Source organism: Pituophis catenifer, unplaced genomic scaffold (assembly GCF_029215685.1).
Source record: "Pituophis catenifer annectens isolate HBS135680 unplaced genomic scaffold, rPitCat1.0.hap2 SCAF_2, whole genome shotgun sequence".
NCBI lineage: Eukaryota > Metazoa > Chordata > Lepidosauria > Squamata > Colubridae > Pituophis > Pituophis catenifer.
This window is the reverse complement of record NW_027256882.1, coordinates 130,582,615-130,604,089: the sequence shown is the minus strand read 5'-3', so window position 1 is coordinate 130,604,089 and position 21,475 is coordinate 130,582,615. Positions and strand designations below refer to the sequence as shown.

General features: G+C 45.4%; 1 protein-coding gene across 2 annotated transcripts in view; it reads left to right on the top strand.

The window, feature by feature from the left end:
* MGAT5B (alpha-1,6-mannosylglycoprotein 6-beta-N-acetylglucosaminyltransferase B) overlaps nt 1–21,475 on the top strand; it is a 247,542-nt gene that overhangs the window by 65,283 nt on the left and 160,784 nt on the right. The gene's annotated exons all lie outside the window — the stretch shown is intronic.

The window sequence follows — 21,475 nt, the reverse complement described above, 5'->3', positions numbered from 1 at the left end:
AAATGTTCCTTGCTTCCTACCCCTTCACTGGAAAAAATTAAGGTTACCTCCTTAACATCAAAGGGCAGCAGCAGCTCTTTTGAGTCCCATGGTTTAGAAATGTGACTCAAAAGGGAATCTTGAAATTAGTTCTGATTACTCTCCAGAGTTATTGCCATGCATGGTGGCTCAGATTCTGATTGTTGCTAATCCAGGGCCGTGACTCTACTTACTTCTCCTTTTCTGAGTAGGGACAGTAAAAAGTACATGCCTCAGACCTCAAGTAAATGTTAGCCACTGCAGCAGAATCAGACCTCAAGTAAATGTTAGCCACCTCAAGTAAATGTTAGCCACTGCAGCAGAGCAATAGTTAGGGAGAAGAAGTTAACACAACAATTCTGCTCTTTTTCTTAAAGTGTGCAAACTGAGCCCTTATAAATGAGCATGTACAATAATTAATACATTCTAATTATTGACCAGCCAAAACTGGCTGGTTTTATCAACTAATTTCTTCTTTTCAAACCAAGAAGTTTCTATACAAAGAAATCCGCTTTTCTTATTAGCTGGTGGAATCAAGTTCCCGTGAAGTCTTCCTAGGCAAATCTCATTAAAAAGTAATGGGAATGTTTAAGGGAGACTCTTGTTGAGGAGAAAGAGGTGCCCTGGTTTCTCTTCAAGAACCAAACTTGAGTTGTGGAAAGCGCTGGAAGGCGAATGATAAATAGAGAGACAAAAAAAGCCTTTCTTTATCCAGCAGTAATGAAAAGATGCCCATTTATAATGTAAAAGCCCCTCGGCATAGCTGAACCGTGAGTTTTCTTACTCGCAGAGAAATATGGAGATAATGTATTGGCTTGTTGAGATGTGCAGCCATGTTAAGTAAGTTTCAGCTTAAGTTATCAAGAGATAAGAAGATCTGGGCTGAGAAGCAATGTCTTGATTAGACTTTCCAAAGATAAGCTGAACAAACTTCTCTTTTAAAAATGCAGTAAGGGAAAAGAATGAGAAAGCTAGGGTCAGAGATGTTTATTTTCTTCTGTGTTGTGACACTGCAAAGACTTTGGAAAAAGAAAATGTGAATGTTGGCTAGGGTTTTATTTTCCTTAGTTTCAGAAAGATGGGAAACCTGTGGTCTCAAGGTGACATGTTCCTTGTTACCTTGACCACTTCACTAAATTTCGGTGACATTATTCCTCAAATCAGCTTCATGAAAACAGAAACTTCTTTCCAGTCAATTTCAACTCTTGGTGGCTACATGTGTTGTTTTCATGGCAATAGAAGTGGTTTGCCAACCCATTCTTCTGGGATGGAATTTCCTACTCTAGCTTATGGCTCTGGAATTCCTGTAATCTCCAAATAGTAAGCAGGCCCAACTTGATTTAGCTTTTTCAGGTCAACTAAAACTGGAGTGTCAAACTCGCATCCTCAGAGCATCGTCACGTGATGTATCGGGACTTTCTCCCCCTTCGCTAAACTGGGCAGGGGTGGAGCCAACACGTGATGCATCCGGCCTTCGGCACGCGAGTTTAACACCCCTGAACTAAGACCATCTAGATACTGCAATCTATATGGAAGGAAAATTATACATTTAAAAGAGTTAAGCAATATAATCAATCTACAGACTAAAATTCTGCCCCCAAATAGAGAATCCCTGCTCTCAGGCATGCCATGAACCTGCCTATTTTGCTTCATTATCTGTTTATGGAATTAATAGAAAGGATGTTGATTTTTTTTTTCTGTTCAGAGTGCTGGGTATCCTGTTTCCTTGTAGGTACTAGTACTACAAAAAAGCATTTTTGGTGACTACAACTAACAAGGACCACTGAGAATAAAGACAAACAGTGAAGCCATCTCTGCAGGAAGCTATAAATAGGATTTTTTTTAAAAAAAACTCTTGGTAAGATAACCTGAAAGGCAGCTTATAAGTACAGAAGTGTAAATACAAGTACAAAATATAAAATATGTGTTTTCTTTTTCTTGGCGGGGGGGGGGGATGTCATGATCAGTCATAGAAAGCAGAACAAGAATAAGCCTTTTATACTGATTGTATTAGAAGGAAAGCCAGGGTGGGAAATAAATTATCTGAAGAGAAAATGCTGTGTGGCAATTATCTCAGAAACTTTCTTCTCCCATGAAAACAATTTCTTTGCTTCTACCTTACTCTCAGGATGCTTGAGAATTACTTTTGGATTTCTCTTGATTATGTTCCTGACTTTCTATTTTGTTGAAGATAAAGACAGGTGAAACTGCTGATGTTTTCTGATTCCCTCCTTTCCATCCCTCCCCACTATTGCTCACACAGACACTTCCTATACTGAAAATATCCAAGCAGAGGAATTCCTTTGTGGCTCTTCCTTTGGAATTTCTGGGAAACAAGAGAAACTAGTTAAGAGAAAGTTGTCTACAGGGTGTTTTCCACCCTCCTTGGTATTTTGTGAAAGGGGCACTCACCATTCCCCGCCCATGAGGATTTCCCTAAGAGAAAATGTGGAAAACGGATTCCCCCTTCAAATGAGAATTGGGAAGAAAAAAAATTCTGAAAAGTTTGCCTGCATAGCACTAAGAGCATAATTCACATAAACAGTCCTATTCTCAGAAGACTCTAGTCTGTTTACTTGACCATCTGCAAGGGAATACATTCACTGTCGGTACATTTTTATGATATTCAGCAGGATTGTTGGTGCATCTGTAGAAGTTGTGAAACACTACTTGTAAAAAGCAAGCCTGCAAGCTGATTCACAGGCAGGTGTGAATCGATATTGCTGACATAAAGGCCCCCACAGTAGCTTTCTTTAGATGCGTATTAACTTCCTTCTTTGCAGGAACCATTAATAGGGTGGTTGTTGTTATTATTATTGATCATCATCACACAGTCAGCCAGATGTTCAGACTGGATTTGGCATTTTTGTCTATCTATTGACCTGGGATAGGCAGATCTGGATGTTTGATGGTGTTACAGATATTGTCGCAGGATGGAACTGTCCCAAGCTACATTTTGCAATTGACTGAAGGCGAATTTGTCAATGCCAATGGTGTTCAAGTGGTGCCCAGTTATTTTGGGATTGCACCCAAGGTGCCTATTAGTAATAGCAATAGCACTTAGATTTATATACAGCTTCACAGTGCTTTATAGCCCTCTCTAAGCAGTTACAGAGTCAGCATATTGCCCCTAACAATCTGGGTCCTCATTTATCCCATCTCGGAAAGATGGAAGGCTGAGTCAACCTTGGGCATGGTGGGATTTGAACTGCTAAACTGCAGTCAGCTGGCAGCCAGCAGAAGTAGCCTGCAGTACTGCATTCTAACCACTGCACCACCATGGCTATTGGTACTACCCTTCATGCCTTTGCCCCAGTCGTTCTATTTCTATTTGTAGGTCTTTGTATTTTGTTACCTTCTCCTTATTTCTTTCAATACCATACATATAAATCTAAGCACTGTTGCTTTTGTTGTTACTGCATCTATCTATACTGCCTTGAGCCACCTGAGAAGAAAAGCATAGTGTTATGTCCTTATAAGGACATCCGCCCTGATTGGCTGCCAGCCATCGGGCGGGAAATTTGAATCCCTGTCAAGGGGCGGTGCGTCTGCCGGGAGCGAATATAAGGAGAGCTCCGGCAGCGCGCCAGCAGTCTTGACTCGTTACTTTGTACTTAATAAAAGTTGCTAATGTATCGAGCTGGTCCAGTCTTCCTTTCCTGCGCCTAATCTAACACTGGCGACGAAGGACTAGAGGAGAGAACCTGAACAAGACTCGTGGCACGATCGCCCACCGAACAGAACCACCACACCACAGCGACCTTCCAGAATGGCTACCCCGCAAGCCCCGATGACCGCGCTGAACCCGTTCGACCCATCCCGGGAGAAGTGGAGGTCATACATGGTCCGATTCCGGCAGTTCCTGCGAGGCAATGGATACCAGAACCTCGACGATGAGAGGAAAAGAGCCCTCTTCCTGGCTCATTGCGGATCGGACGTCCTGGAGATGGCGATTGACCTCGTGGCACCCAGGGACATCGAGGAGATGTCCTGGAACGACCTGCAGGAAGTCCTACAGGAGCACTATGCACCTACAGGCACCCCCATCGCAAACAGGTTCACCTTCCAGCAAAGAAACCAGCGGGAAGGTGAATCCATCAAGGAATTCGTGGCAGCGCTTCGCCAAATCGCTGCCAACTGTGAGTTCGACAATGTGGACAATGCCATCCGGGACCGCATTGTTTTTGGAATGCGAGATGTGGGGCTGCAAAAGAAATTCCTCAGCCGGAAGAGGATCCCGCTGAAAGACGTCCTCGACGAGGCAACAGCGGCTGAAACGTCTGAGCAAGCAGCTGCCGCAATGGTAAAAGCAAGAGGGATCCATAAGATCCACAAGTCGGGCCCGACCTCATCAGACGAGGCAACCACTCAATCCGAGTCTGATGAGGAAATGGCCGTCCACAAGGTGTCCTGCCCCCCCAGGCGGGAAGACCCACAGCATGGCGACCGGGGAGAGCGATGCGGCAGCTGCAGAGGCGACCACCCCAGGGCAAACTGCAGATGGAGGGACACGACCTGCCGCCGATGCCTGAAGAGGGGCCACATCGCCGAGGCCTGCAGAGTCACAGACCCAGCCCCGGAACCGCCCAGACCACGATTCCGGGAAAATCGCAAAGATAACCAGAGGACATCCAAACGGTCCTCAAACCAGTCCCGGCGCGGGGAGGAGGAATATCCCCGAAGCAGAACGGTGCACCAGACCACCACCATTGCTCACACAAGCGACGAGGGGACCACCAAGTTCCACGTGACGCTGCTAGCAGAGGGGTCTCCGTGCAAGATGGAGGTAGACTCCGGATCCGCCTACTCCATCATGGACTGGCAGCACCTACAACAGCTGAAACCGGCATACAAAAGGACCCAGCTGAAAACCCCGAAAGCGAGACTTGTGGACTTCAACGGAAACCCCACTGAAATCCTAGGCAGAGCCACCATCCACGTGAAGTACAACGACTTCGACGGAAAGCTACCCATCACCATCGTGCAGCACAGCCGACCGAACCTGTTGGGTGTGGAGTGGTTCAAGCCGCTAGGACTTTCACTTCAGGGCATCCACGAGATCCGCAGGGACGAACTCGACTCCATCATCGAAGAGTTCAAAGAAGTCTTCGATGGTAAGCTGGGGAAATTTGTGGGGAGGCCAATCTCTTTTAATCTGGACAAGGGAATCACCCCAATCAGGCTCAAGCCCCGCCGAGTTCCATTTGCCCTGCGGCCTAAAGTAGATGAACAGCTGGATAAGCTGATCGCCCAGGGCGTCCTGGAACCGATCGATCATGCCTCATGGGAGACCCCCATTGTGACCCCACTGAAGCATGATGGGTCTGTGCGCATCTGTGCTGACTACCGTTGTACCATCAACAAGGCGTTGGCACAGAGCGCATACCCAGTCCCAGTGGTGCAACATCTGCTGCATTCCCTGGGATCGGGATCAATTTTCGCGAAACTGGACCTGGCCCAGGCTTACCAGCAACTGCCAGTGGATGACAAAACGGCGGAGGCTCAAACAATTGTCACGCACAGAGGGGCATTTAAATGTAACCGCCTCCAATTTGGAGTCAGCGCTGCCCCTGGTATCTTCCAATCCATGATGGAACGCCTTCTCCAAGGCGTTCCAGGGGTGGTGCCTTACTTCGATGATGTGCTCATCTCCGGTGACTCAAGAGCCCAACTCCTTGAAAGGCTCAGGCTTGTCCTGCAGCGGTTCAAGGCCAAGGGCTTGAGGGTCAGGCGGGACAAGTGCATCATAGGAGTACAGGAAGTCGAGTTCCTGGGCTTCCTCATTGATAGCACAGGCATACACCCCACCAAATCAAAAGTGGAAGCAATCCATGAAGCTCCAAGCCCAAAAAACAAAACGGAGCTTCAGGCTTTCCTTGGGTTGCTCAACTTCTACGCCATTTTCTTAAAACAGAAAGCCACAGTTGCTGAGCCACTCCACCGCCTGCTGGGGAAATCGGCCTCCTGGAAGTGGGGCCAGGAAGAGGAAGCGGCATTCTGGGCCATCAAAGGACTATTGACGTCCAAAAGCGTCCTCATCCAATACAGCGAGACGCTCCCCATCAGACTGACCTGTGACGCGTCGCCGTACGGGGTAGGGGCAGTTCTCAGCCATGAACTGCCCAATGGCTCGGAAGCCCCGATCGCGTACTTCTCAAAGACTATGTCCGGCGCAGAACGAAACTATAGCCAGCTGGACAAAGAAGCCCTGGCCATCGTGGCGGGAGTGAAGCGCTTCCACGAATACCTCTACGGAAGACGCTTCACCATAGTCACAGACCACAAGCCTCTCCTGGGACTCCTCGCAGGCGACCAACCAACCCCGACCTTCATGTCCCCAAGAATGACGAGATGGGCCATCTTCCTAGCTGGCTACTCCTATAGGCTCGTGCACCAGCCAGGCACAGCCATAGGAAACGCTGACGCTCTCAGCAGATGCCCGTCGAAGAAGCCGGTCGAAGACCCAGCCCCCACGCTCCACCTACTTCACATTGATGATGACGCCAGCTGCCCGGTGTCATCCGCAGATGTGGCCGTCCACACCCAAAAGGACCCCACACTCCGACAAGTGAAGTCCTGGATCCTCAGAGGGTGGCCAGCGGAAAAGCCAGAGGAAAGGTTCAGCCCGTTCGCCAGGAAACAGGAGGAGCTGTCCACCATAAAAGGCTGTCTGCTATGGGGAGACAGGGTGCTGATTCCAAGCACTCTGCAACGGCGGACGTTAGAGACCCTGCACAAGGGGCATCCGGGCATCGTCCGCATGAAGGCCCTGGCACGGAGTTATGTCTGGTGGCCCTCCATGGACAGAGACATTGAACAATGGGTCTCCAGATGTGACCCGTGCCAAGAAGTTCGCCCAGCGCCGCCGCAATCCGAAGTCGCGAAGTGGGAGACCCCCAGCAACCCCTGGTCGAGGATCCACATTGACTTCGCGGGTCCGATGCAAGGGCGACACCTCCTCATCGTGGTAGATGCCTTCTCCAAATGGCTCGAGGTGGTGCCCATGGCATCTACCACAACAGACGCAACGATCCGAGCCCTGCGCCGCCTCTTTGCCACACATGGTCTACCGGATGTGCTGGTCTCAGACAACGGCCCCCAGCTCACATCACTGGCCATGGAGTCCTTCCTGGCAGGACTGGGCATCCGCCACGCCCTGTCCGCCCCTTACAGGCCGGCCGGAAACGGACAAGCCGAACGCATGGTCCGACTGACCAAAGAGGCCCTCACCAAGATGGGCCCGGGGGACTGGCAAGAGCGCATAGACAATTTCCTCCTCACCCAGCACATCACGCCACACGCCACCACCCACAAGAGCCCGGCCGAACTGTTGATGGGCAGAAGGTTGAGGTCACCCTTGGACCGGCTGCACCCCCAATACAGCCCGGAAGTGACCGCAACCGCCAGCCGCCCGCTTCGCGCCTTCAGCAACGGAGACTCAATTTTCGCGCTGAATTTCAGCGGCTCTCCTAAATGGCTGAAGGGAAAAATTGCCAGCACAACTGGGCCCAAATCCTACATCGTCGAGTTGGAAGATGGACAGTTCACGAGACACCACATCGACCAACTCCGAAAAAGGTGGGGGGGAGCACACGAAAACCAGCCTGACGAGGGAGGCCTACAACACCCCGACGAGGTAGGCCTCCAACATCCCGGCGAGGTAGACCTACCACACCCAGACCAGGTAGGCCTACAACACCCCGGCGAGGTAGGCCTGCGACACCCCGACGAGGTAGGCCTACCACACCCCTGCGAGGCAGAGCAGCACCACCCCGACAAGGTCGGCCCAGCCCACTACCAGATGCTGTCACGTCGGCAGCCCAGCGAGGTAGACCGGGGCCAACCGCACGGGGGATGGCAACACCAACCCAGCCAGGTGGGCACCGGGCACGGCAAGGCCAGGGACCACCAACCCAGCCCGCAGGTAGACCGGGACCTGCCCAGAGGAGGAGCAGCGCACCCCACCAGTTACAGCAGCCTATGCCAGCCCAGCCAGGGAGACTGCAGTTCCAGGCGAGTAGACCGGGACCCAGCCAAGACGGGCACCCCACGACCCACGGGCGAGGGTGGCACACGACTCACCGACGTGGGGGACCCCCGCCCATCACAGAAGACAGCCAAGAAACGACACCCCGACCCGGATGGCCCCAGGCACCAACCAACGGTAGACCAGGGACTAGGGGGAAGGGGAAGCCGACAACAACCCGGCCAGGGAGACCTGCACCACCCCGGCAGGGGAGACCTCCGCCGCCCCGCAGAGGTAGCGCCGCAACAACACCCCGACCAGGTCGACCACCGCCGACCAGACGAGGGAGACCAACGCCAGCCCAACCGAGGGGACCAACGCCACCCCTGTGAGGTCGGACGGCACAACGACAACAACGCAAGCCAGCACCACCCGAACCGAGCGGAACCACCAACCGAGCGACAGCAAGCCGGACCGAGACCGAACCACAGTGCCCGGGAGACCAGGGAGGAGCAAGAAATGGGCTTACCAAGACTCAGACGCTCTTCCCGGGTCGGAACCGAGCAACCGAGACGAGGCGAGAGATCCACAGGCCAGGAGGAAGACCACCAGGACCAGCCATCCAAGGTCTGCGGTCCGGCCGGAGGCGCTGGGGGTGGCCCCGCTCACTCGACAGCCGAACCGAGCCCGGTTCCGGAGAGGGAACCAGGAGACGAAAGAGCCCCGTCCTTCCAGGTCGGAGACGGAGGAGAAGTGAGACTGCGCAGGTCAGCTAGGGTGCCGAGGCGTCCGGCATACCTGCGCGATTACGTGACTTTCGTGAACGAGATTGACAGTTCGGACTAAGGGGGGAGGAGTGTTATGTCCTTATAAGGACATCCGCCCTGATTGGCTGCCAGCCATCGGGCGGGAAATTTGAATCCCTGTCAAGGGGCGGTGCGTCTGCCGGGAGCGAATATAAGGAGAGCTCCGGCAGCGTGCCAGCAGTCTTGACTCGTTACTTTGTACTTAATAAAAGTTGCTAATGTATCGAGCTGGTCCAGTCTTCCTTTCCTGCGCCTAATCTAACACATAGTGATAAGAATCAATGGTGTAAGTAATAAGCCAACCAACAAGCTACCACACAAACTAGCACACAAGTGCTTGCAAGTTAATATGGTAATTATTCTTTTGAGGAATTCTGGGGGTTGTAAATCCAATCTACCTAGATGGCACCAGGTTAGGGATTGGTGGTCTAGGTGGTATTTTAAAAAGCTAGGGCTGTGCAACTCATTTGAAAGAGGTGCTCCTGAATGCATGAGTGCCCATCACCAACTCAGTTGCTTGACTCATTAAAGCAACTCTGTCTTTCAACCACACATCTGCTTCAGAAGTTGCTCCCAACTGCTTCCACAAGCATGCTTGTTCACAGGATGTCCCCATTGAGCAAAATTGCTGTACATTAACAGCATCCAAAGACAGTCAAGATTTATTTTTAGAAGATTTTCTATTTTTTTTTTCCAGTATGTTGTATGCACTCCATCTTCTGAAGTACTTTCAGAGAATTTGCACAGCTCCCCCCAAACAATACAGGTGAAACCTTCTGCAAAAATCAACATACAGCTTATGAGGGTAGGGCAGGATTTAAGATTTTTTGATGGGGGGGTGGGCTTCAAGTCATTATTGACTCTTGGTGACCACCTGGAAATGTTTCTGCAATTTTCGTAGTAAGATTTTCAAAAGTACTTTACTGTTGCCTAGAGCAATGCCTGAGGCTGAGAGAGAATGATTGGGCCAACTTCACCCAGTTGGGTTTAGGATTCCTTTTAGGGAAAAAATGGCCAACTGTAGAATTTGGAGCAATCTGCTGACTTTGCTTTTTTATGGTTGAAACGGAGATCTGGGTATGAGAGACATTCTCCTTGATATTGAAATATGAAATTGCTTTGGCAGATAGATCACCTGTGCAATCATTAATTGTTGGCTGCTTGTTGTAAAGACAAACTTTCCCTTGCTTTACCCCAATCCCCTAAGATTCCCCTTCATTGCTCTATTTGCTTTGCTACACATTTGTGTTCTTTCTTCCAATTTGTTTCATACACCCGTAGTTTTTTAAACTAGCCTTAAAAAAAAAAGTCTTATTCCTTGCATGAAAGGAGGGGGGGAAAAACGTAAAAATATGACATCATAGGAAGGAGAGACAAGCCGAGCTGAATAAATTAGCAGCTGTGCCTTAAATGAGAAGTTTTAGGAAATTAAAATGTCACATGTGACAGTACAGGATTTATTATCTTTCTGTGGAATATAGAAGTGTGGGGAAAATATTGGCCTGTTTGTCAAGACTGGCAGCACTAAAGTCCCACGGGAGAGATTTGGCTTGGATGAGGAAAGCTAAAACATCTTTAAGGAAGTATGGTGTGGGATTATATGGATTTTACTGCAACACCGGCAGTGGTGGATTTCCAAAATTTTTACTAACCAGTTCTGTGGGTGTGGCTGGGTGGGTGTGGCTAGGTGGGTGTGGCAGGGGAAGGATATTGTAAAATCTCCATTCCCTCCCCAATCCAGGGGAAGGTTACTGCAAAATCTCCATTTCCTCCTGATCAGCTGGGACTTGGGAGGCAGAGAATAGATGGGGGTGGGGCCAGTCAGAATTTTTACTACCAGTTCTCTGAACTACTCAAAATGTCCGCTACTGGTTCTCCAGAACTGGTCAGAACCTGCTGAAACCCACCTCTGAACACCGGGTTGTGCAAATTTGGACCCAAAGTTTAGCTAGCTTTGTGTATTGTTATATTTTTTTTCCATACAAGCCATGACATTTAACAGAAGCTGATGGTCTTTGACCATATCTAGTGGTATCAGTTCTTATTCCATTGGAAAGAACTACTGCATCTAATTTTGATAATATGTAGAAAGGCAACAGGGCAATTTCATAAATTCTTTATCAGGTTAAGGTGAATTTAAAGTGCAACAACTTTGGTAAACTCAAGCAATATCTTCTCTAAGGCTCTAAAACAGTGAGTGGTATCTACAAGATCCAGAGCTGTCATCAGAATGATGAAAGCACAGCATGATGCATGTAGAAAATTTGGGTGGAGTGTACATCACAGCAGTACTTTTGTCAGACATTCAACATGTAACAAACAGCAGCAAATGCAGATTTGGAAAAGATACAGTAAATCAAGTAATTAATGAATGCAACAAAATTGCTCAGATTGATTATAAACCACCTAATTATAGAGTGCTTGCTCTAATCCATTGGTATCAGTGCAAAAATAACTTCCATGGTTCCTGAATGTGGCATAATCACATAATTGAAAACATTGCTGAAAACGATGTTAAAATGTATTGGGGTTTTGCATAGAAACTGATAACTATTTAGAACACAAAATATCAAATATAACATTGAAAGGAAAACAGCAGTTTTTGTCCGCATGGCATTTCCCAGGGCTAGCAGAAGTGAGGACAGAGTTGGAAAAATTACAAAATATAGCAACCTAAGAATTGAAAAGGGTACAAAATGGAAAAGATCTTGCAGAGTCATCCCTATAATAATTGGTGTGTTGGATGGAATAAAAGACAAAGTTTTAGAAGAATTAATTATTTTGGCTAACTCAATTACAACCTCCCCTCCCCTTGCAGGCCACAAGCTATAGCTTAAGATGTTACTTGGATAATTTGTAGCTGGAACTCAAATGTCTAAAGATGGATGAGCATTAGAAATGCTCTCCCTTTGCTGATTCACTTGAAGCTTTGGTGACAATAAGATCTGCATCAGTGATCAGAGTGAAGTATCGACATTGGGCAAATTCATTCTGACCAGAAGCTACACACACACACATACAATCACACAATTCCGAGGCCAGAAAAACAGCTGAACTGAAGCACTTGCTGACTGCTCCAAGTCAGTAAGCCAAATCACCTGCTGCTTCATGAGTCAGCTTCAGTGAGGTGTTTCAATTGCTTCCAGTCAAATTGCCCTGTTGAAACTTTGCACAGCCCTGGTATCTTCTCAAAAGCAGGCAGCATTAGAGTTCCTGACAGAAAAACTGTCAGAAGCAGGGATGGGTGCTAAATGCCTTTGCAAAGGGTCATGGACCAGCCAAGGTGAGGAAAAGAATCAAATCTAAAAGAATCTTAACTCACTTTCTCCCACACTTGGCTGACTACAGACTTGCAGGAAATCTTTTATCAGAGGGAAAGGCAGCCAACACAAGGTTTAGAGTTAAGTGGATGCAAATGAATCCCTACAATCATTTGAAAAGGCTGAAAATCAAGTTCCGCTGCTATCTCTTTTGTAGCCTGAAATGTCCTCAGTTGTCCTTCCTTCCTTTGCTTGAATAATCTAATGATTATGTCATCCAAGCAGACACTCATGTACAGGTGTTCTGTACAAGGAGCATGAGAAGTCAACTAGGTGAAGGGCGTACATCTCCTCACCTTCATATCATCTAGAGATGTTTTTCTATCCCTGTGCAATTTATGGGGCAGATGTAATAAATGGTTTCCCACAGGGGAGAAATCAACCTCTGATAATGGCTGGTACCTTGATTATTAGTTCTGTTTTCTCCCTCAAATCTCTTAAGTGACTGGACTGGACTGGACTAAACTAGAATCTTTGTCTCTTTAAATGTACACTAATCAGCATACATTAAAATGAAATTTGGTTGCATTCAGCTCTCAAAAAATAACCATTATGCATATACTCCACACACACACCTGACACAGAGAAACATCACAGCCTAGTTTATATGCATAAGTATACATGGGGGGGGGGAGTGAAAGAATCTTGCAAATTTACTAGTCTATCTCCTGCAAATGCAGGACTCATATTTTGAAAATGATTCAGAAGAAGTGCTTTTGACTTTGCCTAAGCTCTCTTGACCATTAAATCCAGGGTTGTTGTTGTTGTTGTTTTGCAGGCTTCTCCCAAGCTGCTTTAAGGAACAGTTTAGAGGTGCTGAATCTATTGAGATCTGAAAAACAAGCTTTTCTTTGGACTCTGCATCTCAGCCTTATGCAATATGGCTGATGTCCTATGTCAGGGGTGTCAAATTCACATCGTCACGGCAGCATCACAGGACATCTTGGGACTTTCCCTCCCTTTACTAAACGGCATGGACATGGCCAGCACATGACGCATCTGGCCTGTGGGCTGGGAGTTTGACAGTCCTGTCCTTGTTGTGATGTGCCAGCAGCCTGCGGAGCTTGCAGCGGAGTCAGACAGTGAGGAGGCTGGGGAGGAACATGGGCCAGTCCTGGAGTCTGGGGAAGGCCCTGACGAGGGCTCTGCATCGGAGGCAGAGATGGGGCTAGTGCTATCTGGGATAGCACCGACTCCGGAGCCCCCAGAGTCAGTCAGGAGGAGCCTGTTCCTAGTGCACGCATGTGCAGAGCTGCCAGAAGGCAAGAGCAGCTAAAGCAAAAGAGACGACTTGGGAGAAGGCCAGGAGATGATTGGCCTCTCCCATAAGGCTTAAAAGAGAAACAAAGGCACTTGGGCCTTTTGCAGGAAAGCAACGTTGTTAACTCTGTTTCCAGTTGGCATCTCTTGTTTGTTTCTGAACTTCATGGGGCTTTGCCAAGTAAGGTCTTTGGCAGAGTGTCAAAGAAGATAAAGGTTGGTGATTATCCCGAAGGACTTGTTTTGCAATTAATTGGGACTCAGTTGGGAATGAACGTAATTCTCAGCTGTTACAATAAAATAGGTTTATTTGGGACTAATCGTGTCCTGTAATGATTCAGTAAGCCTAGGTCACAACAGTCCTATGTTCTTTAGTTGGATGAATGCTACATCCTTGTTCCACCATTAGGGGAGACATTGATCTGCTGTTTTTCTCTTCCAGAAGCTTTGGGAATCTGTTAGTGGACAAAGTAGGAGAAAAGCACTTTGGGAATTTTTGACAGTGTGGAAGAAGTTCCAATGTTGCAAAAAGAAAGGAAAAAATATCCTGAACAGGAATGCTATTGGGAAAGGTTGCTTCTTTCCAATTGAGATTTGGTTCTTCTCCGCTGGCAATAATAGCATTCTCTCACCACTGCTGATCAGGTATAAGGGAAAAGTGAGCAGGATCCAGGAAATTATGTGGGTTGTCTACCTACACTCACCTTAAGGGGTATAACTATTATGCCAAGCCAGACATTGCTGAACCACAATTCCTAGCAATTCCTAGAAAGCATGACCAACGGTTAAGGGGTGTTTGGAGTTGTAGGATAGCAACATTTGGAGTTCCACCAGTAATGTAACCACACTCTACATCACGGATGTCAAACTTGATCGCGTCACGTGATGCATCATGACGTATCATGACTTTTTTGCCTTTGCGGAGCTGGGGTGGGTGTGGCCTAAGTGTGACGCATCCGGCTCATGGGCCACCAGTTTGACACCCCTGCACGTGGTCACAGTATAAAACACAGGAGAAATGTGTGGGGAACAGGAAAAAAAAAGAACAATGTCTGTTTCGGACACAAAACATTTTGGATTATCTTGAACCCTCATTTTGATAGGTTGACCATCCACAATGGGCAAAAAGAGAAATATGGCAGAAGGAATTATTGCCATCACTTGATCACTCTAGTTCTAGTTAAAACTATATTTCTAAGATGCCTAATGCCTCTAAATCACTTATCAATTTAAGGCAGATTAAAAGTATATTGTGAGTTTCCAAAATTTATGCATTTAAAAGTGATTTTTAAATGTCTGTATTGTAGTGCAATTTGCTTGTGCTAATGTGCATTGCAATTTGGCTTGAAAAATCCTTCTGCTGAAGCTTTCTCAAACTAACTGTTGGGTGTTTGGGGATAGGCATGGCAAGGAGGAGAGATGGTGCACAGGATGGGTTTCAGAGGTAACACAAGATCTGGCAAGGCAGTTGTTCTGAAGAGCAGGCAGTGCAATTACAAATTCTGAACAATCGGCTTTCTATAAAAAAAACTGTTTTTGCTAGAACCCTTTATATTCTACTGAGCACTTGGCTTTTATAGGACAAGGTAACGGGGAAAATCTTCATGGAACAAATATAAAAGCAAATTACCTGGCTATAAATGGCAGTAAAATATTGGCTAATTATGGTGCATCTGTCTGGGTGGACTGTTTGAAGCCTGAGTAAAGAGGAGAAGAATGGCACCTCTGTCAAGGCTTGCTGTGTCAATTTTTCAGTTGTCTGCCTCTTCTGTTAGGGAACAGCCACTTGAATGATAGATTGCATTTATTTATTGACTATACAACAGCTATCTCGTGTGAATGCTGTGTATGCAGATTGCTTCAGTTTGAAGGAGAAGCATTGCCCGTTTCCCTGAGGCAAGCATTTGAAAGACAAGCAGTAGCACTTGTCCTTTTGGGTTACCAAGCAGGAGAAGAAGAAACGAAAAACAGCACCATACTTGTGTAGTTATTTTAGCTCTCTTCCTTCATTTCTGAAACTAAGGCAAGAAAAGGCTACTAGGAGAAGTGGTCCATCGAAGTCTCACTGGATTCAATGAACATGTCACTTTCCAATCTCTAGAAACTCAAGACCTTCCTTCCTTCCTTCCTTCCTTCCTTCCTTCTTTCCTCCCTCCCTCCCTCCCTCCCTCCCTCCCTCCCTCCCTTCCTTCCTTCCTTCCTTCCTTCCTTCCTTCCCCTAATTAGCTTCAGATGTGCTGGTTTGCCTATGTCCCCAAGCAACTCATCACCATCTCATAGATAAGTATTCATAGATCATAGATAAGTATTAGTTCTACATATCTGGAGACTGTTCAGTTGGAGATGCATTAAAAGTGGCTATAGTGAAATATCCTGAACATCAAGAAGGTATTTTTCCACACTCTTCCATTCCTATTGTCTTTTTCGTATTTCAAAGCTACTATTCAGCAGACATGTTTATGTTCTGCATGCTCAACAAATCTCCTTTACTATAATTTGGAAGAATTTCTCTTCTATAAGTCTTATTGTAGTTTGTCTCCTGTCTCCCATGGTATGATAAATTGTACAGTATCTGTTTCAGCCATTTCCATGCATGTTGTAATCATGTCCCATCAAAACATAACCCATCACTGCCTAACATCAGTGGGTGAAATTAATAGCTTCTGTTTGGATTAACAACAGGATGCAGCCTTATGATTTGAATAATCCAACCCTCAGATGCAGTAATAAATACAAACCTAAGTATTCTTACAAAGAATTTAAATGGTAGCAATAATTCTGAGCATTTTTAACATTGTTATGCTTTATGGCAATGAATCCATTCTCCAAGGAACAAAAAAAATCTAATATGTCCAGCATCTATGGGACTCAGAAGTGTGATTAAAAAAGCAGTGATCTCCTATTTTGCAACATTTCTTAAAACTTTCTCCAAAAAACCCAGAGGTCTATCCTCAAAAGGGCAGATCTGACCCCAGAAGCACTTCTCAGTTAGCTTGATAAGTTATTTAGCAATATTGTCATTTTCCATGGTCAGATCTCATGCCAGGCATCGGCCTAGGGGACACACTGTTTGGACCCTAGACACCTCCCCATCTGTATAATATTACTTTAGGATACACCAAAATTGAATTATATAAATTAATTTTGGGGGGGTACTTGGTGTGTGGATTTTGCCTCCTCAGCATCATAGTTACAAGACATCCAACTTTTTTGTCCCCAGAGTTCTCTAGTTCTTGAACTAGTATGGCATCCCTTCTTCCATGAGCAAATAAAAACATATTTCAGTGATTGTGAAACTCAAGAGTTGTCTTTATCTACTTTAACTTCTATCTGATTGTTTTTATTTATGAAGTTTTATGCTCCTCTGCAGCTCTATTAGCAATTCCCACAAATCTCCTCCATGTTTCCTGTCACATCTCTGGAGGCAATGGAAGTGATTGATTATGGTGATTATTTCAAAGTACCATATGAAAATCTCTACCTTACTCATTAATTGTCTTAAAGAGTGCCAATCTTTCAAAAGCAAAAAAGCAAAAAAGCTGTCATTCTCTAGCAAAGACCAATTAATTCCATGCAACTTTTCTTTTAACAAGGGTTTTGGTGCTTCTCTTTGTTATGAACAAACTCATTTGAAACATTCCCCTTTTTATGTACATTGAGAGCATATGCACCAAGACAAATTCCTTGTGTGTCCAATCACACTTGGCCAATAAAATTCTATTCTATTCTATTATTTTTGATCTTCCTGTTGTTGGGTTGAGTAATTTAGAACATGTCGTTCCATTTCCCTGCCTGATAGATACTGCTCTGTTCACCTTTTTTATGCAGAGATGGGCATATTGTTCAAACGGCCAGCTTGCTGGACATCATCCTTTAAAGTTCGTCACAGATCTGGGGCACTGGGGAACCATGTGTGTGAACTTAAAATAGCATCTCATAAACTGACCATCTGGTGCAAATAATTCAGTCAAAGATCAGCAGTGTTGGGCTTGTAGCTGTCGGGCCTGGGAAGCTGCCCAAATATGCTGGTTGCTGACATCTGCAAAGTAACACAACACAGTTTTATTACTCAGGCTAGTAAAATCCAGGATGCTTGGTAACCCTGGCGCTAATAGCTTTGTGGAAGGAAAGAAGGCAGTGTAATAAATGGATGCCAATGGATTCCCACTGCAGTTGTGCAGCTTCCTGGCATCAGAAGTGGCCATTCCGTCCAATAGCCTACAACAACACTGGAACAACGACAGCAACAAAAGTGTTTCTCTTGCTCTCCTGGTTTGGCTCTCTTATGAATGAGGTGTATTTCTGTATTCTGCAAGTGTCAAGAAATGCATGTTGTGTTTAAGGCAAATTAATATTGGCTTCCTGCATTATAAAATCCTTACATCAGCAGCTCCTCTCCCCCTCCCTCTCTTTGACCCTCAGGAGCAACACACTGCAAAAAAAAGGGGGTGAGGCTGGGAGAGAAAAACCTTTGAATTTGTCAGCTGGAAATGACAGACAAGAAGATCGGCCTTGACTGCCCCACCATGATTGCCCCATTGTTTAGCTTGGGAAAAAGAAAGAGAGTGAGCAAGTAAAAGGATGCCATCTTTTGAAAGATCTCTTTGGCCAAAATTTTATTTAAAGGAAATAAACCCTCTCTATTTGTTTTTCGGGGTGTGTAGTACTGTGTGAATGAGTTGCTGAAACGAAACAAAACAAAACAAAAATAGCTGAAACAAGACAATCATTTACAACAGTGCTGGGGACAATAAACAATTTTAGAAGGAAGAAAGGGAGGAGGGAGTTGGGCTGTGTTTTGTTATCTCTGAGAGTTCCTAGGATGTGCTGGCTTCTTTTTGCCTCGGTAGCTGCGGGTATGAATACAAACTAGCCTTTGTTTCAGGCATCCTTTGAACATGATAAACTACATCTTTAACTACAGTAGTTCCAGTTTTATTACCCTGTTTCTAGGGAGGGATGGTGGGGGAAATGTGGGCAATGCTGCACTCTGATTTTCAGTGGTAGTGCTTGCTCCTCTAGGCAGCAACGGAGAGGAGGCATTTTATTTTTCACAAACCCCCCCCCCCAGCCATCCCTGCACCATAAAGAGATTTAGCAAAAAGTCTTCTTTCTAGGGAAATGGTGCTACTGACGGTGGGTTTTCCACTTGCAAAGTGAGACTATCAGCCACATGAATAAACCTGGAGACAATTTCAGTTGTGTCTCGCATCTTCCAACTGTGAGCCAAAAAGTATTTCCCAGGGGAATAGCAGCTCAGCTTGACTTTAACAGCAAAGCAAAATATCTTCCATTTCAACTATAAGTTTTTGCCAGTCAGCAGGGCTGGGGAGGAAACACTCTGCTGGTGTTTCAGGACTGAATGGATCAGTGAAGATCTTCTCTTTGTCTTGAAGGGATTGGTCAGCTCCTAGGCTCCCCACCCCCAGAGAGCACTTCTGCCTTCACTTAGATGAATTATTGTTCATTGAACATTAAGGAAGAGTTCACATGTCACAGGAAGCTATAATCTGCTGCTGTCAGACTCAGCTTGTTATATGAACCCAGCTAACGTGAGTTTGTAAACTAGGATTTAGTGCAACCCACTAAACCCAACTCATTAAAGTTAATTCAATAAGCATTGTTAAATAAGCTCTGACTTTGTACAATGTGTAAACTAGCCCAGGTTTCCTATAGGTAAAATAAAAATAATTGAAGCTATGCTGACAGAATTGATTGATTGATTATGCAATCAAGTTGTTTTCAACTTCTAGTAGCCACATAGATTTTCCTCTCCATTACATCTGTCCCTAATCTAGTTTTCAGGTTAACCACCAGTGTATTTGTTGCTCCTTTAACTGAATCCATATACTTCATTGCTATAATAATAATAATAATAATAATAATAATAATAATAATAATAATAATAATAATAATAATAATAATAATAATAATAATAATTTTATTTCTATACCGTCCTTCTCCCGAAGGACTCAGGGCGGTGTACAGCCAGTAGTCCTCTTCTCTCTTTCCTTCCATCTTTTGTAGCATTAGAGCCTTCTCCACACAGTCAGATCTTCACATAATTCATCCAAAGAAAGATAATTTGATCCTAGTCATTTGTGCCTCAAGAGGGTTCAGATAGGGACAATACAGTCTAAGGCCCCATTCTAGGCCATGACCTCAGCAGAACAGTTCATAAAACCCTTAGGGAAAACCCCAGGTTCACTCTGGAACCCATCTGGGCCCATCACTTTCCTGGGCCAGGCCAATTGATTAGGGTCTATTTCCCTGCAGGGTGGGGCAGCACCAATGAGCTGAAAAGCAGTTAGAAGCATTGATTTGATCACAGCAACAGACTGATTACTATGTCCTCCAAGACCAGATCATGTCTTGAGATAAAACCCAGGTCTAATGTGTGACTTCCAGTATGCCTTGAGCCTCTGCTGACTTGGCACAGGTCCGTGGTTTCCATACGGGTCATGAACTTCCTGAGCACCAGAAGCCATTGGGTTTCCATCATCTGTTCAGTATCCAAATCCAGCAGGTCAGGCAGGGGGGATTGTACAACAATAATCCCATCTGTTTCTAAAACCCACCATCAGCAGAGAGTCTCATATCTGGTTATATGAGTGTAAGTGATTTGCTGCACAGTGACTATAAGCACTTGTGACTTTTTTTTAAAAAAAATTGATTTATATGCCGCCCTTCTCCGGAGACGGAGGGCGGCTTACAATGCATTAAGCAATAGCCTTCATACATTTGTATATTTATACAAAGTCAGCTTATTGCCCCCACAAACTGGGTCCTCAAACTGGGTCCTCAATTTACCTACCTTAAATTAAATTAAATTATTTTAAATTATTAAATTATTTTAAATTCTGTCCAAAATATAAAACTACACAGAACTTTCCCCTCTTTCCCTTCTTCTTCCCCAGAGCAGCTGCTCTTTCATTAATTGCTTTCTGTCTTATGGGACAGTTTTCTCTATTATCTACATGCAACTCCATCTGTTGAACAACTGGCGGTTATGATGCTGTTAAATGGCATTGAAACCCAATTGGGACCACCATTTCTTACCCACTTCTTAACTGATCTCATTTTTCCAAATGGGCTGTGTGACCCTCTTTGAACACTCACTGTAATCCAGACAAAGACTAAAACAACTTGTATGGAATAGCATCCATGCCATTGCAAAATCCATTCTGGACAGATCCAATACCAAGGAATTATCATGGGGGATAGAAGCAAAAGTTTTTAATTTTCCGAAAATTGGATTTAAGGCAGCTAGTCTCTCCATTGCAAGGCATGTATAAATGATATTTCTGTGTTATTCACCTGACGCGCAAATCTGCTCAATCAATTAGATACCAATTTCCTGGGGAATGTTCAGTTCAGCTGTTATGGCATTCATTCATTAATTTAATAACTAATTTTCAGCATTTTAATAGCGTTCTCTGCTGTCTGTATTTTTATTCCATCCAGATGACTTTGCTTTCTCCAGCTCTCTTTCTGTCTTTCTGAGTTGGTGAATTCAAACTATTCAGTGAAACCCATAGGAAAAAAAAAAGTAAATATAATTTTAATCAAATGCTATGTTTGGGATCAGTTTCAAATACTCATTTGCAAGTTCCCTCTTTTCAAATAGAAGTGATTTTACTTGCTCCCCGATATCTGGGCAAGAGTCCAGATCTTTTGGGTCCAGTACAGGCATTCAAAGGGAGGCAATGCCCATATAGCGTCTGTGCTTGACCCTACAGGCTAGCAGTCACCTTTTCAGCTGGTTGCCTGTTTAATGGTATAATTAATAGCTGACTGCTCTTTCTCCTTCTGGAATCTAACACAATGCTCTGTGCCAGTTTCCATCCCCAAAGAGCTTTCCAAAAAAGGTGGAGCTTTAGAAATTGGCTTAATTTTGGCTTTGAACATTAAATTAGCATGCTGGTGATAGGGGGCTCTTTATGGGCTCACTCAGAGCTATTCACGATGACCAGCCTTTCTGCCTCTCAACTCTCCTAATTGCATCCAAGATCGGTCTGAGCTATTCTGACTGTTTGCCAGTCCACCAGAAACGTGTCATGCTCGTGTTTTGAAGCTCTGCATCAGTAGCTTCAGTACTACTTTTT